General features: G+C 35.1%; 1 long non-coding RNA gene across 1 annotated transcript in view; it reads left to right on the top strand.

The window, feature by feature from the left end:
• Nucleotides 1-17,494, top strand: part of LOC307193136 — a 290,470-nt gene that overhangs the window by 19,468 nt on the left and 253,508 nt on the right. Inside the window, exon 2 of the long non-coding RNA XR_013830229.1 lies at nucleotides 6,070-6,127. This is a non-coding gene — a long non-coding RNA (uncharacterized lncRNA). The remainder of the gene's footprint in view (nucleotides 1-6,069; nucleotides 6,128-17,494) is intronic.

The following is a 17,494-nucleotide window of genomic DNA, read 5'->3' on the forward strand; positions in this document are numbered from 1 at the left end:
TTGACAGTTTTGAGGAGTACTGGTCATATATTTTGTAGAATGTCCTTCAACTGGAATTTTTTAATGTTTTTCTCATGATTTGTCTGGAGTTAAGAGTTTTTGGTAGGAAGATCACAAAAGTAAAGTACCATTTTCATCACATCGTATCAAGTAAATATTATCAACATGCCTTTATCATTATTGATGTTGACGTTGATTACCTAGCTGAGGTAGCGTTTGTCAAGTTTTTACAATATGAAGTTATTCTTTTTATCCCCCCTTTCCATAATGTACTTTTTGGAAGGAAGTCACTCTACACAGTCCACAGTAAAGGGAAATAGCTTTAGTGTGGAGTAGCTATATAAATTATTTGGAATTCTTTTGCATGGGAGATTTGCCCTTTCTTCCCTCTTCTCTCCTCTTCTTTCCCTTTCTCTCTCTCTGTCTCTCTCTCTGTCAATATGGACTCATGGATATTTCATTTATACTTTGGGCTATAATCTAATACTCCTTTATTTATTTTGCTGCTAAAATTGTTGCAGCTTTAACCATTGTGAGCTCTTTCAGTTGGCTTCTATGTCCCTTTAACATGTACCCATTATTGGAATTCTTTTTTTGGAGTACTTTCTTACATTCTGGTACTACAAGATGCTCCAGATTTATTTTAGAAATTTCCTGACCTGGTACCAACCTGTTTGTAATTAAAATTAAAATCAGTAGGCTCTAGAAATCAGACTGCCTTATTTCAAATCCTGGCTTAACCGTTTGCCAGCGTTGTGACCTAGAACTGTTTTACCTTTTGAGGGGGTAGACAGAGCCCAGTTTCCTCATCTGCATTAGGGCAGGGATTTTTTTTTTTTTTTTCTTTTTCTCTAGTGTATCCCTATTACCTAGAATTGTGTCTGGTACCTAGTGGTGTTCAATAAATAGATATTTGTTTAGTGAATACATGAAAAGTGGATAGGAATATTAGTTTACAAATTCATATCAACAATAAATAGAATATGGCTTTGTGTTCTTATTTTGTCCTGAAATATCTGTCTAGTTTATTATTTTTAATTTAACTTCATTATTATCAAAGTTATATATGCATATAGCTTAAAGATTCAAATAGTTCTGTGAGATTTTAAACAGAAGAAAGGTCTTCTAACGCATTCTATGAGGCAACCACATTCAGTTTCCTTAGGTGATTCTTTTGATACTTATCTCCATATGTCTAAATAACATGCTTTTATTGTTGCTTCTTGATTTGTAAATTTTATGCATTGTCTGTTCACTTCCAACCATGGAGGATAAGGATCTACCACCACTCACTCAATTCTTTTTGTCTTCCCATTCTTCTTTCTATATCAGCAAGAGACCATTCAGAGCACACCTGAAATCAAGTTAGTTTTATTATTTGCTGCAGCAAAGGAGACCCAACATCATGCAGAACAAAGATGAGTCTCAAAAGGAGATAGGGAAAGGGTGTTATAAAATTTATGGTGATCTTAGCAGGGATTGGTCAGAATTTGCTGATGGAGCATCAGTGGTTTTATTTTTTAAAAACTATGAGACCATGCAGAATTATCCTTGCATCAGTTTATTTGTGGTTTAATCTTGCCTATAGGAGTCTGAATGAACTGGTGTTCATTGTGAGAGTCTAATAAATATTATTGCTTGGTTTGATACAATTCTGTGAGTCAGTGTACTTTTTATAAGATGTGATTTCTGATTTAGTTCTCAATTCCTCCCTAATATCCTAGCTTCCAGAAGATATAGAGTATTTCAGTTCATCACTCAATATAGTTCTGTCACAACTGTGATTAAATTAATTTTCAGTGTTCACATTTCTACAGCTGTGTTGGCTGTTGAGCCCTGTATTATCCTATTATTCCTTTTCCTTTTCTCACTTTGCTGTCTTACATATAGACTTTTAGTTGACAAGCATTATTAGCAAAGCAGACTCAAAACAGTTCTTACAACCTGGTCTATAAACTTGATGAAGTCCCTGCTCTCTGTTTTTTAATTTGTTCCTCGTTGTGTGTGAACAGTTGAATTGAAACGAATTCAGCAATATTCCTGAAACTGGACACTTTTACCTCTAGCAGTGTCAAGCAGTCAGCAGTCCTGCTAAGCTCTGGTCATGGGATCAATTTTGGACTCAAGATAACAGATGGGGTAGAGATCTCACTGAATTCATTAATAAAATCAACTTTATTTTTATTGGTTGCTAGTCTTCTTATTATTGAGTTCTAAGTGTTCCTTATGTATTCTTGATACAAGATCTTTTTCAGATGTATTTATTTAGATATTTACATATTTTTTGTTTTGAATATTTTCTCTTAGTCTGTGGCTAGCATTTTCACTTTCTTAATTGTGTATTTTGAAGGGTCAAAGTTTTTACTTTTATGAAGTCCAATTTATAATTTTTTTCTTTTATAGTTAGATATTTTTGTGTTTAATTTATGAGACATCTTCTGATCCAAATAATATAACATTTTTTTCTTATTTTTTTCTTTAAGTTTTACAGTTTTAACTTTAAAATTTCAGTGTGTGACATTTTTGAGTTTATTTTGGTGTATGGTGAGAAGTGGGGGTGGAGGCTTATCTTTTTCTTTTCCTATACAGATATCCAGTTCTAGCTCCATTTATTGAAAGAACTATAATTTCACTATTGAATTATCTTTGTACCTTTGTCAGAAATCTGTTGATTAGATATGTAAGGGTGAATTTGTGGACTTTTTCCACTGATCTATATGTTTATCATTATGCCATATTACACTGTCTTGATTACTGTAGCTTTATAATAAATCTTGAAATCAGATGGTGTAAATCCTCCAACTTTGATTTTTTAAAAATAGTGTTCACTACTTGAGGCCCCTGGATTTCCATATAAATTTTTTAAAGACTTTATTTTTTTAAGAGCAGTTTTAGATTCACAGCAATATTGAGCAGAAAGCACAGAGATTTCCCATATTCTCCCTGCCCCCACATATGCTAAGCCTGCCCTATTATGAACATCCCCCACGAGAGTGGGACATTTGTTACAATTGATGAACTTACATTGACATATCATAATCACCTTGAGTCCACAGCTTACCTTAGGATTCACTCTTGGTGTTTGTACATTCCATGGATTTGGACAAAGGTATAATGACATGTACCATCATTATAGTATCACACAGAGTGTTTTTATAGCCCTAAAAATCCTCTGTGCTCTACCTATTCATATCTTCCTTCCCAAACCCCAGCTCTTGGCAACTCCTGAGTTTTTACTGTCCTCATAATTTTGCGTTTTCCAAAATGCCATGTAATTTTACAGTATGTAGCTTTTTCAGATTGGAATCACACAATATGTAACAGTTAAAAATGAACTTTTTTCACTTAGTGATATGCATCTAAGTTTCCTCTATATCTTTTCATGGCTTCATAGATCATTTCTTTTTAGCCTTAAATAATATTCCCTCATCTAGATGTACCACAGTTTATTTATTCATTCATCTACTGAAGGGCATCTTGGTTGCTTCCAGGTTTTGACAATCATGAATAAAGCTACTGTAAACATCCACGTGCAGGTTTTTGTGTGGGCATAAGTTTTCGACTCCTTTGGGTAAATACCAAAGAGTGTGAGTACTGGATTATATGGTAAGAGTATATTTAGTTTGTGAGAGATCGCCAAACTATCTTCCAAAGTGGCTGTACCATTTGCATTCGCACCAGCAATGAATAAGAGTTTCTGTTGTGCCACTTCCTGTCTGCTTCTATCCTCTGAAAAAGATTGTAAAAAAATTAATATAATTTCTTCCTTAAGTGTTTGGTAGATATCACCAGTGAACCCATCTCGGCCTGGTATTTTTTCTGTTTTGAAAAGTTATTAATTATTGATTCAATACCTGTAATAGATATAGGCCTATTAAAATTGTCTGTTTCTTCTTGTTGAGTTTTGGCAGATTGTGTCTTTCAAGGAATTGGTCCATTTCAGCTAGGTTATCAAATCTGTGGGCATACAGTTAGTTGTTCATAATATTCCTTTATTATCCTTTTAATGTCCATAGGATTTGTAGTGATATCTCCTCTTTCACTTCTGATATTAGTAATTTGTGTCCTCTTTCTTTTATTCTTAGTCTGTCTAGAAGTTTATCAATTTTATTGATCTTTTCAGAGAAGCAGGTTTTGATTTCATGGCTTTTTATCTATTGATTACCCATTTTCAACTAAATTGATTTCTTCTCTATTATTATTTCTTTTCTTCTGCTTGCTCTGGGTTTAATTTAGTCTTCTTCCAAATACATGAGAGATTTAAATGGTAAAAAAAGTCTTATGAGTTGTAGGAGCAAACATGAGTGAAAATTTCATGAAATCCAGAAAGGAAAAGGTTGTTTAATCTTATAAAAAGAAAGAACTTAGCATAGCAAAAGCAAAACAAAAGAAATATTTTTACCATACATTGAAAGACAAAAGGCAAATTGAAAAAATTTGCAATTTTTATCACAGACCAAGTACTAATATACAAGTAGCCTCTAAAACGGAGAAGAAAAACAGACAACCACTCTATAGAAAATGAGCTAGTAATTTTTTTTTTTTTTTTTTTGCGGTACGCGGGCCTCTCACTGTTGGGCCTCTCCCGTTGCGGAGCACAGGCTCCAGACGCGCAAGCTCAGCGGCCACGGCTCACGGGCCCAGCCGCTCCGCGGCATGTGGGATCTTCCCGGACCAGGGCACGAACCTGTGTCTCCTGCATCGGCAGGCAGACTCTCAACCACTGCGCCACCAGGGAAGCCCTGGGCTAGTAATTTGAATAGCTCATGAAATGGTTCTTAAAAATAAAAGCATAAAACAATGTCCATTTATAATGAGAGAAATGCAAATTAACATACCGTGAAACATAATTTTTACCTACCATATTGGCAAAAATCCAGAACTTTGATAACCTTCATTATTGGTGAAGCTATGGGGAAAATGGGTGTTCTCATGTATTGCTGATAGGAATCAAAATAATATAATAATTTGGAGAGGCATTTGTCAACATCTAGCAAAATTATATGTACATTTATACTTTAATCTAGCAATCTAATTTCTAGAGCTCTAGAAGGTACAGTAGCAAAATGGAGTAAAGAAGCAAAAAGGCAAAGAACAAAAGTGAAAAGCTTTTCATTCCAGCGTTATTTGTGATAGCAAAAGTCTGGCAGTTTCCAAACTTTTCCCCGTTCATCAGCAGGGCACTGTGGGCACTACACAATAAATTATCATGCGGCTGTAGAAGAGAATGAGGACTATCTTTTATAGAGGACCTCCAGTATATCTAGTATCAATAAAAAAAAAAAAGTAAGGTGTAGAAAAGAGTGCGTTTATGTTACTGTATTTTTAAGGGGCGAATGGAGGAATACAGATGTATTTTTGTGTATGTGTATATATTTAATGGAAGGTTAAACAAAAATTACTGATTATTCTTTGGGAGAGGACACGGTATGAAGGAGACAGAAGCTAGATTTCTCTGAACATAATTTGATTTATAGATTTGACTTGGTAACAATGTAAGTTTTATATCGTTATAAACAAAATGAAATTTAAAATAATACTAAAAACCAGACACAAAATAAATGAATCTAAATGTATGAAATTGATAGCACAACCAAAAGAAGGATGTTATGTCAATTAAATTTATATTATAGTTAATTAAACCAAAGTTGACTGTATATCCCCATGGATTATATACAAAGGACTAAAGGAAAAAGCAAAAAAAGACAAAATAATCTTACACTGTTTTTGGTAATCATATTGTTGGTGGTAATGTAGGTGCTATTTTGAGACTGGAGAGTGTTGTGGGATAATGTAAATGGGATATAATATAATAATTGGATGTTGAGAGCTAGACTGTTTTATATAGGAGAAAGGAGATACAGATAATAAGATTGATGAAGTTAATAAAAGTCCTGTAGTTCTGAATTTGAAATATCAGTATAAACACATGATTTATTATATCATTTTTTTAAAAAGTATTTTGTAACTCTTTCCTCTAAAATGATCTGCAAAACAATGATGATCCCAAATCAATGAATACTTTTAGTGTACTGATTGTGGTCTCTATATCTCAATTCCCATTTAAAGGAACCAGAACTTGATGAAGAAATGCAGATTCCAGAATCTTGGAGAGAAAATTTACAAGGTAATCCTGAAGTATCCTTTTATACAATAAAGTAAGGTAATTATCAAAGACAACTAGTGTTATTCCAAAAGGATAAAGGAACCATCTTGAATAGATTCTTTTTGGACGAAATATGGAATACTTTCAATGTCATTAGGAAAAGAATCGCAGTGATTTGAAACACATCAAATTGGTTTAAATCCATGAATTCATAACGATAGCAAAGAAATCATTGGTCACTTTTGGACAATTCTAGGTTATCAACTCATTGTTCTGGAAAAAATAGCTGTTAAAGAGAAAGTGTTGTACCAAGCATTTATTCTTATTTTCTGATTCAAAATGTATCCCTGAGTAACCAAATATTTGGTGAGGGGAAATGTGTATTTATTAGTATTCCAGCTAATACATGAAGATGGAATAAGTAGAGTGTCACTATTTTGCAATCCTAATAAGTTAATGGGTCTCAGTAATGATCTTCATTGGTTTTTGGAAGTACATTACATTGCTTATGAGATATCCTTGCCGAGAAACCAAAAAGCCTCTAGATCTAGCAACCAATTTACAGGAGATGCTAGAAGGAGAGGAACATGCTGAATTATACCTTGGGGATGCAATCAGCAAGATCCATACTGTGGGATAACCCACAGGGGAATAAAAAACACTTCTTGAACAAATCAATTGAAAAAAGAAAAGAGATAAGAGAAGGCACATATCAACCAATTACAATATATTGACCTTATTTGGATTCTGATTGTAGCATAAGAACTATAAGGAAAAGTGGCGAGGAAAACAATAACAGACAGAAAGAGAAAAAGAGACAGACACTTGTAGAAATTTGATACTTGTAGAGATTTGAACATTGCCTGGATATTTCATAATATTAGGAATTATTATAGACTAGAAGCAAGATACTCTAGTAGCAATAAGCACATCAAGTACCTGTGTTTTCTAAGTATCATTCTCTACTCAAGAACTGGCTGATTCCAGGTCTGGTTCAGGGAAAGTACAAAAAGTCTAGTGCTAAAAACACGGAAGTGTTCAAAGACTAATGATGATATTTCAGAAAGAAACAGAAGCTTATGGGAAGGTTCTTCCATTGTCCAAATTTGGAATAACTTGGGCATCAAAAATGATGAAAGTAATGGATTACAGAACATTAAATAGAAGAAATTTCTGAGTCCACGATGTACTTAAAAAGAGATAAATATAAATAGAGAAAGGGAAAATTGAGAGAAACCTCTCCTTTTGGGATGGGAGGAGGCAAAAAATATGAATTAATAAAAGTAGAAGGAATTGTAGAATTAGGAAATTCTTCTTTTGAAACTGTCTATGTAATACTTGAGTTAGGCAAAGATCATTAATAGATGCTATGACTATTGGATCAAAGGTTGCTGGGGAATAGAATATTCATGTGATAGTATGGTATCTTCTCGCAGATCAATTTCTAATAACAAAAGAAAAAGTGTACCTTCAGCAAGTGATCAGATTTATTATTTGCAGTACAGGTACTGCTACCAGTGACAATAATATTGCAACCTGGTGTCATGCAGTAAGAAGTGCATGTCACTTATCCAGTGCTCTTGGGGAAAAAAAAAGTTTCAACTTGAATCTAGTATTGAGAAAATAATCAGACATCTCCATAATATGAGGTAGTCAATAGGACAACTGTCCTGGACTCTTCATAAAAAAAATCAATGTCATGAAAAAAAAGAAAATAAAAAAAGATGCTCTAAGTTAAAAGAGACTAAAGAGGCATAAGAAGCAAATGCGATGTGTAAAACTTGATTTGGCTTTTGGATGTGGGAAAAAGTAATATGGAAGACATTTCAGAAGCTTCTGGAATATTTAAATAAGGACAATATTTTAGATGACATTATTGAATTATTATCAAATTTCAAAATATGATATTAGTATTTTGGTCATGTAGGAGAATATCTGTACTCTTAGGAGATTCTGGCTGCAGTATCTAGGGGTGAAGTGTTGCCGTGTTGGCAACTTACTTTCAAGTGGTTCATAAAACATACACATATGTGTATATATGTATGGAGACAGATAAAACGTGGCAAAATATTAAAATTGGTGAAACTTGGTGAAGGTATACAGGTGTTTACAGTACCGTGGATTTGTTTTTTTTTCTATAAATTTGAACACTTTTCTAATAAAAAATTGGAAAAATTAAAACCAGAAATATTACTTTGTATATCTTAAGAATTTAATGTTTACTTAAAGCTTATTAATATAATTAAAAAATATTTAATGTAGGACCAAGTCCTTCTTTTTAGGCAAGAAATAGGCAGTTGGAGTTCTGAATCTATCTTCCATAAATCACACCATAATTATAAGGATGTGCATTTTCAGTTACTGTAAAACTAAGTAACGTCACTTCCAATGAGGCAAAATTATTGTAAATTTATTTTTTTCCTCTAATATTTTACATTTTTAAAATATTTTACATTTTTACATATTTTTACGTATTTATTACACATTTTTACACATTTTTACATATTTTTACGTATTTATTATTTTACATTTCTCTCCTACAGTTCATTTTTATTTGAATCTTTCCAAGTTATTCAGACTGGTTTTTATAGACGAAGCAACTCTTTCTTCTCACATTTACATTTTATTAGTTTACATGATATGTAATTAAATGTAATTAAAACAATAGGTACAACAAATATTAGCAAGTTTGGGGACAAATACATTTAATGCTTGGTAAATATACAGCTCAACTAGTGGGGACTGAAAAAGTACATGGATGTCTAAAAGAGTAGCCTACCACTTGTAAGGTTTTATTATGCTGTCGTATTAGCTGGGATATTTCACAGTGACACTGTGGATAGTTGGTTAATCCAACAGATTGCTTGAGTGGAGATTGGTTAGAGAGGGTCTACTGTAGTCAAATGTTCACTAGCCTGTGTTACAAACAGGATTCAATATTGTTCATACACAGTTAAGTTTTGTCCATAGTCATCCTCTGGTCAGATGAGTTTATGAATAATCTCTTCTGTCTCAATTACTGCCAAGGCCCTTCCCCTAGTTGAGTTAAGTAAAGTGGCTTTAGACTTTGTTACAGTCACAAATGGGTACATTTAGGTCACTTTCCTTTCCTTTTATTCTATAACGCCCCCACCCCCAATAATTTGAAGCTGCTCATTTAGGAATTATGTTGCTCAGGCACTGTTTCAGTATCTGCTGGGAGCATGGCATAGAATCTTAGAGTTGTTAGTCAGTAGTCCTGTTGATTGTTTCCGAGGCAACTCCAATGAATTTCTGACTCTGTTAAAGCAGTATTGTAAGTTTTATAGCTCCCACATTGGAATCCTCTAAGAGGTAGGGCTCACTGTGAAGGGAATGTTGCTTTTCCTACTTGACCATTCCTTCTAAGAGAAGTTTATCCTGCTTTGTGAGCCCTGAGAATGCTGTCCCGAGGAAGACTCTTTCCTGTGGTGGTATGCCAGATGGCTGGGTTAGATTTCTGTCTCTGTTCACTGAACTTGCTGCTCTGCTCTCTGAGGAGACAAGGGCGAGAACACCGCTGAGGGAGAGGCTTTCAACGGATTTGTAGGAGCCAGCATTTCTCTTCTCTAGAGCATGTGTGCTTAAATGCTACTCTTCCCTTGAGGGCACCCTTCAGGTTCTGGCTTTTTCAGGCAAAGCAAGAGATCCTAGTTATTTCACTTTCAATCAATTCTGAAGCCACAAAGACCAAAATTGTCTCTTCAGATCCACTCAGACACCAAAGAGAGGCGTGGAAAGGAAATTGCTGCACATCTAGCGGCAGCTGTATAACTCAAATCCATCTCTCGTTTTCTATGTGGCAGTCAGGAATTGAAGCTAACACTCAAATTAGCAAAAATAAAATGTTTCAAAAAATACCTTGGAGAATAAAGTCGATTTTCCATTGAAAACCTCCTATAGTCACTGTGGCAGTCTTTCCTACACTATTCATTGACCAGTTCACCTCTTGTACAAGGGAGAATTATACTCCCTCAATCCTTAAAGTCAGATGTGGTCATGGGACTTGCCTTTGGCCAGTGAAATGTGGATGCATTTAATTTCCAAAGCTTGAATCTCCACTCCTCTCTTCTCCAGACTATTGCCAAGCACTTACTCATGTAACCTGTGAAGATGAACCATCCATCTTCTCATTCTGATTACTTGTTCCTTTTATTAACTTCATCTGAATGTATTATCCATTTATACATGTACCTCAATTTACTTTTTAGAAAGAAAACAGGTATAAATGGAATTTTTAAATGCTTTATATGCCCAAAGGAAGTCCTAGTGAATTCTTTTGTGTATTGAATATATCAGTATGCGTATTTCAACATTTTCACACATTGACTTGGTGTAAAGCAGAGCACATCAGATAATCTTCTTTTCTTAGCTGTTGTGTAGCTTTGTTTACTATATGTTGGTTGTTCACTCATCAAACAAATGCTTATTGAGCATCTGTCACATTCAAAGTGCTGTGCCAAGTCCTGGGTGCACATGTTTAGATGTAGGAATAGCTGTACCTAAACATTGTGTGTGATTTCCTGCTCTGGACTCAATTGATTCCCCCTTAACCCAATTCATTTGTTGAAGCCCTAACCTCCAATGTGGCTGTATTTAGAGCTAAGGCTTTTGGGAGGTAATTTGAGTTAAATGAAGTCACAAGGATAGGGTCCTAACCTGATAGGATTGGTGGCTTTATAAAAAGAAGAAGAGACCTCTCTCTACCTCTCTCCACATGCACATACCAAGGAAAGTTAATACAATCACACAGTGAGAAGGCAGCAAGACAAGAAGTCTGCAAGCTTGGAAGAGGGTGCTCATCAGAACCTAACCATGCTTGTACTCTGACCTTGATCTTCTAGCTTCCAGAACTGTGAGAAAATAAATTTCTGTTGTTTAGGTCAACTAGTTTATGGTGCTTTGTTATGGCAGCCTGAGCTAACTAATACATTTGTCAAGTCCAGGAATTCTATAAATAGAATACCTGTGAATCTTGTAAGAAATTAATTAAGGGCAACACAGTAATATAGAACTATGCTTTATATGACTGACCATAAACTTATGAAATTTGTAATCCTAAGAGGTATTAAAGGAAAATAAAATTATAACAAGTCTAAAGAAAAGACAGATAAATTCATGAATGTCTGATTCATAATAGTATATTAAGGGAAACCAGAATTCCAACCTTTTAAAAGTAAAATGGGGAAGAACAACAACAAATCAACCAAAGTAATCAATTCATTTTTTCTTGAACAAGTGCTTAGGAGTGTCCTTAGACAATAATATCTCATATTATGGGTCAGAACTACCTGTGTCAGAATCACATTGGAGTGCTATTAGATGTCTCGTTTTCAGGACAGTGTCACAGTCATATTCAATTTTTCTGAGGGAATCTTCATTTCAAACAAGTTCTCTAAGTGATCCTTAGACACACTAAAGTCTGAGATCACCTATTTTAAGCATTGTGGGGCTGCATAAAAAATGTTAGTCTCTGTCCCTGCAATAAGACACCTACTGATGCATGAAATAAAGGCAAACCAGGGTGGAAAGTGAGCAAGGGCTCTACCTTATGATACAGAATATAGAAGTAGTATTTTTAGTAGAAGAGATCAACAAAGAATAGAAAGTAGCTACTAGGGATCTGTTCCCAGCACTCTGGGACCTGAGAGGGAGTAATAGACAGTAGACCAGAGGAGTTTGGAGTCAGGGAGGCCTCAGAAAAGAAGTGGCATGTGCCACCGCTTGAAGAGTAAAAAAGGCTCTCTCCCTTCAACACTTCTTAGAAAAAGACAATAAAGGAATAAAACAAAGGTTTTCTTTCACAAGGACAGAGAGCACAGAGAGGAGATAGGAATGGATGAAAACTTTTTGGAGGACAGAATGCAATGAGGTGGTAGGACTGACTAGACTAGAAGTATGCTGATTCACCCTGAACACCCTCTGGAGGCTCAGCCCTTGGAGCACCACGGGTTGTAGAAGGTGAGGAGGAGGGATATGTAAAGCTAAAAGGAAGGGACATGTAAGTGGTTGGACCCTGGCCACCTGTGTTTCCGGAGCAATAGGGTTATTCTCTAGAGGATTTAAACTGGAGGAGACTTGAAGTGAGTGACATTAAGCGGAGTAGAGTGAAGCACCAGGGCAAGGACTGAAACAGGGATTATTAAGTGAGTCCACTTACCCAACAATGAGACTCTCAGCACCATCTCTCATCTCCACTCTAATCTCAGAAATCTGACAGCCAGGCCCTCTATTTTTATCCTTAACTCTAAATAGCATTGATTTCTCAAATCTAAGAATTGATGCTAAAAAATATTGAAACAATACCTTCGAGATTTTAAGAGTATGTGCCCAGCTATTTAAGAGATTAATCAAGTAGGGTAAATGGTAGAATAAAGGTATTTTTTCAGATACATGAGTACTCAAAACACTGACCTTCTTAGGAGGCAACTAGAGGATGTATTTTAATCAAAATAAGGGAATAAACCAAGAATAGGAAGACATTGAGTCCAGGAAATGGGTTTGAATATAGGAGAATTGCAAAAGGAAATTCAGCATACAACTACACAACCAGGACAGAATTAGGTCTAGAGTATGGGTGAACATAGATTGGAAGAGGGGCTAAGAGAGAGGGGACTGAAGGAAAAAAAAATGAATTTAGATGTTCAGAGGTTTTAAATCATGTGTGCATTCAATAATCTGTAAAGAGTCTGCTAGCAGTGCTCCGTCCTTCCATTTTCTTTTTACTTTGCTTGGCCCTGTATAAAATAAATGTTTTTATACTTATTTTTTCATCTCTCTTTATGGTTTCCATTTTGATGAATAAGTATACCTTTTTTAAGGAATGATATAATCAAACATTATCAATGATTGAAGTAATTAGCACATAGTTTTAATATTACAATTTGAATCATTTCTCATGGACCTAACTAAAAAGTAAAAAAAAAAAAAAGCCACTAATATTTACCTACAGAAATCTAGGTGATTTGTTACCTTTTATTTATAGATATTTTAGAAGTTTACTACGTTATTCTCCAGATAGTTCACTAACTTGGTAAATTGGAAAGACTGATTTTCCATTTTTAAGGAAAAAACCCCAGTAACCACCATTTACAGCAAAGAATTTGCATTAGGCAATGCCTGAAAATAATTTTGAAATGTATTTATTTTCATCTCAAATATGACTTCTTTCTAAAATGGTCAAAGTCTCATTTCTCAGCTGCAATTAAATGACTTTTTAGGATAATGTTTCATTTGGCTGTATTATGTTAATAATGAGCTAGATGATGTATATCTTTTCCATCTTTATGTACCCATGAATTATTCAGAAGTGTTCTCTTGCAAATGCACAGTAGAGGAATTCAGTTCCTTTTTTTCCCAAAAGGGTCAGACATGCTTTAGTTTAGAAGGGAGAGAAAGAGAAAAAAGTAGAGTCTTTCCTTTCTTTTTAAATCTTTTAAAATGTATTGAAGTTAACAGTCGGAAATTATCTAAATATCCACTAAAGAGAAAATAAACTATAATACTTCTACTTGACAAAGTGATGCAGCTCTCAAAAGGTAATGGTTGGAAAGACAGCATAGGTATATGGAAAAATGTTTATATCAAAAAATAAGTAGAAAAAATCATATAAAAATGTATGCACATTATAATTTCAATTGAAAAAGTCATAGAAAAAAATTCCAAAAGAAAATACGATAAAATAGTAATGACAGTCATGTTACTATGATAGGAATATAGGTGATTTGTATCTTCTCTGTATTTTCCAAATTATTTTAACGTGATACTATCTTTTTAATGAGGGAAAGCAAAACAAATAAGCACACGCTTATCGAATGACTAGTGTTTGCTAGAAACTGGGCTGTATGCTGAAGATATAAAGATGAAAAGATATGCATAGCGATATATAAGATAAATCAGGTTTTCCCTGGTGATACTAAAATGTATACTGTAAAATTAACACAAATTTTACTGAGATCTGGTTAAGGAGAAATGTCATTAATTAAATACCTAGTAGGTGTTTTTCATATGTACCTTGTCCAGTCTACTCAACAATCACATGAAGAAGGTGATTCTATTTTACAGACAGGAAACTAAGTCTTAGAGAGGCTATACAACATGTCCAAAGTGGCACAGTTAATAAGAAATTGAGTTTGGCCTAATTAGAAGTCCATTCTCAGTCATTTAACAAGAATGTATTAAATGCCGACTATGTACCAGAAATTGTTCTAGATTAGGGATACTGAAATGAGGAAAACAAAGACCTTGCCCTCCTGGAGCTTACATACTAGTGTGAGAAGACATAAACAACAACAACAAAATGAGAAATGGTATATTAGAATCTAAAAAGTGCTTTAGAGAAAAATTAAGCAGAGAAAGGGAGTAATGTTGTGAAGTAGGGGAGGAGGGATTGCAATTTTGAATAGGAGTGTCAGGGAAGGCCTGGCTGAGAAAGCAGTGGTTGAGCAGAGGCCTGAAGGAGTTGAGGGGTTGATCCAACTCTGTAAGAGAGCATTTAAGACAGGGGAATGGTAAGCATTAAGGCCTTGAAATGAAAACGTGCCTAGAGAAACAGCAAGGAGACCAGTATGGCTAGAGCTCATGGAACAGTGGGGAGAGTGGAACAAAATGAAATAAAGGAAGACACTAGGGAACCAGAGACTTAGAGCTTTGTAAGTCAGGAAACCACTGGAGAGTTTTAAACAGAGGAGTTAACTTTATCTGACTTAGTTTTGAATGGATCATTCTGGCTTCCATGTGCAAAAAAGCCTGTAGGGAAACCCGGGTAGAGGCAGGAGACTGGTTAGGAGGCTACTGCAGTGAGAGATGATAGTCAGCTGTGCCAGGATAGGAGTGGAGCACTGTCAAGAGCTGTGAGGGCTTGAGATTTTATCCTGCTACTTACTGGTGAGCTATCAAGTTAGCTAGTTTCTTGCATGCTGGCAGGAAATATGAGCCTCAGGTTTGTTTCATCCCCCAATACCAACCTATAATAATATGAACACCTGTATGCCTTCACTAAGTTTCACAAATTTTAATATTTTTTGTCACATTTTAAAATCTCTCTCCATATTTATATACATATGTACACACATATGTGTATGTTTTATGAACCATTTGAAAACAAGTTGTAGACACTGCAATAGTTCAGCACTAGACCCACGGGGGATGCAGAATGGCCCAGGTGGACACTGTGCATACAGGTGGTTCGTGTCACAGCTGAGGGACTCCAAACTTAGGAAACCCCAATCTAATGGTCTGCGAGCAGATGTGCCTAACCTTTGCTCTCTTTTGCTACGTTACCTATATGATCTTTATTATTCTGGGAGGCGAACAAACCTGTCCTCTCTTTCAGAGGCGACACTATCACTATCTTCCAAGGCTGTTTGCTACACAAATCTCCTTGAAAAGATAGTCCAGAACAAAAGCTATCAGTGTCTTCCCTTGTAAGATGGGCAGAAGAGTAAAAGATCCATGGAGAATTGTCTCTCAATAAGAATATAGTGTAAAGTGGCTAAATTCTGGAGGTGTTTTTCAGATAGAGCCAAGACCAGATATGGGATGTAAGAGAAAGAGAGTTCAGAATGATGCTATGGTTTTTGCCAGGCCCTGTACTTGGCACTGGGGATAGGGTGGCAAATGAGACATTCTAAGCCTTGGCCACCATGGGGCTTACCTCCCTAATGGGAGACAGACCCAAAGTAGCTAAGCATGCCACATAAGTGAAATGATTAACTTACGTTATATATGGTTTCTAGGGAATTTAGTTGTTAAAAAAAAGTGTGGTTTTATTTAAACAAGATAAAATTACAACCCGGATAGAAAGGGAAGAGGTAGATTAGACCCCATCAGTGAAGGCAAGTGTGCTTGCTTATAGAGTTCATCCTTGTCATCCTTTTTTGAAAAGTGGAATTAACTTGAGTTTGTGTCTTTTTTGCGATAGACACACTTAGCATTTATTTTTATCAGTAACCCAGACATGTTTAATTTGCAGAAAAGACATTAAAATTTTAAAAGCGTCTATTTTAGGAACAAAATTATTTTACTCTACTTTCTTATAGACATATATCTGGAGGTTGACTGTAATGAGCTGTTGTCATAGGTGGAAAACCATCATTAATTTTATTTCTTAGCGGTTTGTTGTCTGTCTCTAGAATAAAGGCTCAAAAAAAGGAGGTTTGCTTTGTTTGTGGACACAGTCTCAGCTCATAGAATAGTGTCTGGTATACAATAGGTGTTTAATAAGTAGCTCTTAAATGAATGAATGTATGATACATGTATGTATTATTTTGTATTTTGCTTATATAAATAGATTCCTTTCCCTAGTATTAATTTCATTTGCAGAAGTGTTAATGTCTGTTAACTTTCTATTAGTTTTTTGTACCATAACCATTCTTTAAGTACTGGACATTTAGATGTTTACAATGATACAAAATACTGAAGTAATGTTTTTGTGTATATTGACTTTTTAATTTCTTTTGAATTATCTCAAGTATAAATTCAAAGGAATGGGTCAAAGGTATTAACATCGTCATTACTTTCCCTCCATATTGTCTTTTCCAAAAGGGTAAGGATAGTTTTCAATGGATGAGTGCACCTGTTACACCTCAAACTCAAATCCATTAGCACTAGTTGTTACGTTTTTTTTTCTTAACCTCCCTGTCTTTGTAGGTGGAAATAGAGGATCAAGTATGCTTTTATTAGCTTTTATTTCATGTCTCCTGATGTTGTATATATTTCCATGTTTATTTATTACTTTTTCCCTGTGGTATGAGCTGTCTGTTCATATACTTTGCCCAGCAGAGCTGCTTGTTAAATTATCCAGTTCCTAAATTCTAGGCTGAATGATGACATTTAGGTTTTTAATGAAACCTTCTCCTTGGTAGTGGGGTTGTCTCAGATGGCAATTTCAGGTGATGTTCTCCTGGTGACGCTGAGAGGCAGGAAGGTGAGAAAGGGACTCTTTTTTTTTTTTTTAAACATCTTTATTGGAATATAATTGCTTTACAATGGTGTGTTCATTTCTGCCTTATAACAAAGTGAATCAGTTATACGTATACATATGTTCCCATATCTCTTCCCTCTTGCGTCTCCCTCCCTCCCACCCTCCCTATCCCACCCCTCTAGGTGGTCACAAAGCACTGAGCTGATCTCCCTGTGCTATGTGGCTGCTTCCCACTAGCTAGCTATTTTATGTTTGGTAGTGTATATATGTCCATGCCACTCTCTCACTTCATCCCAGCTTACCCTTCCCCCTCCCCATATCCTCAAGTCCATTCTCTAGTAGGTCTGTGTCTTTATTCCTGTCTTATGCCTAGGTTCTTCATGACATTTTTTTTTCTTAAATTCCATATATATGTGTCAGCATATGGTATTTGTTTTTCTCTTTCT

Source organism: Stenella coeruleoalba (assembly GCF_951394435.1).
Source record: "Stenella coeruleoalba genome assembly, chromosome: 10".
NCBI lineage: Eukaryota > Metazoa > Chordata > Mammalia > Artiodactyla > Delphinidae > Stenella > Stenella coeruleoalba.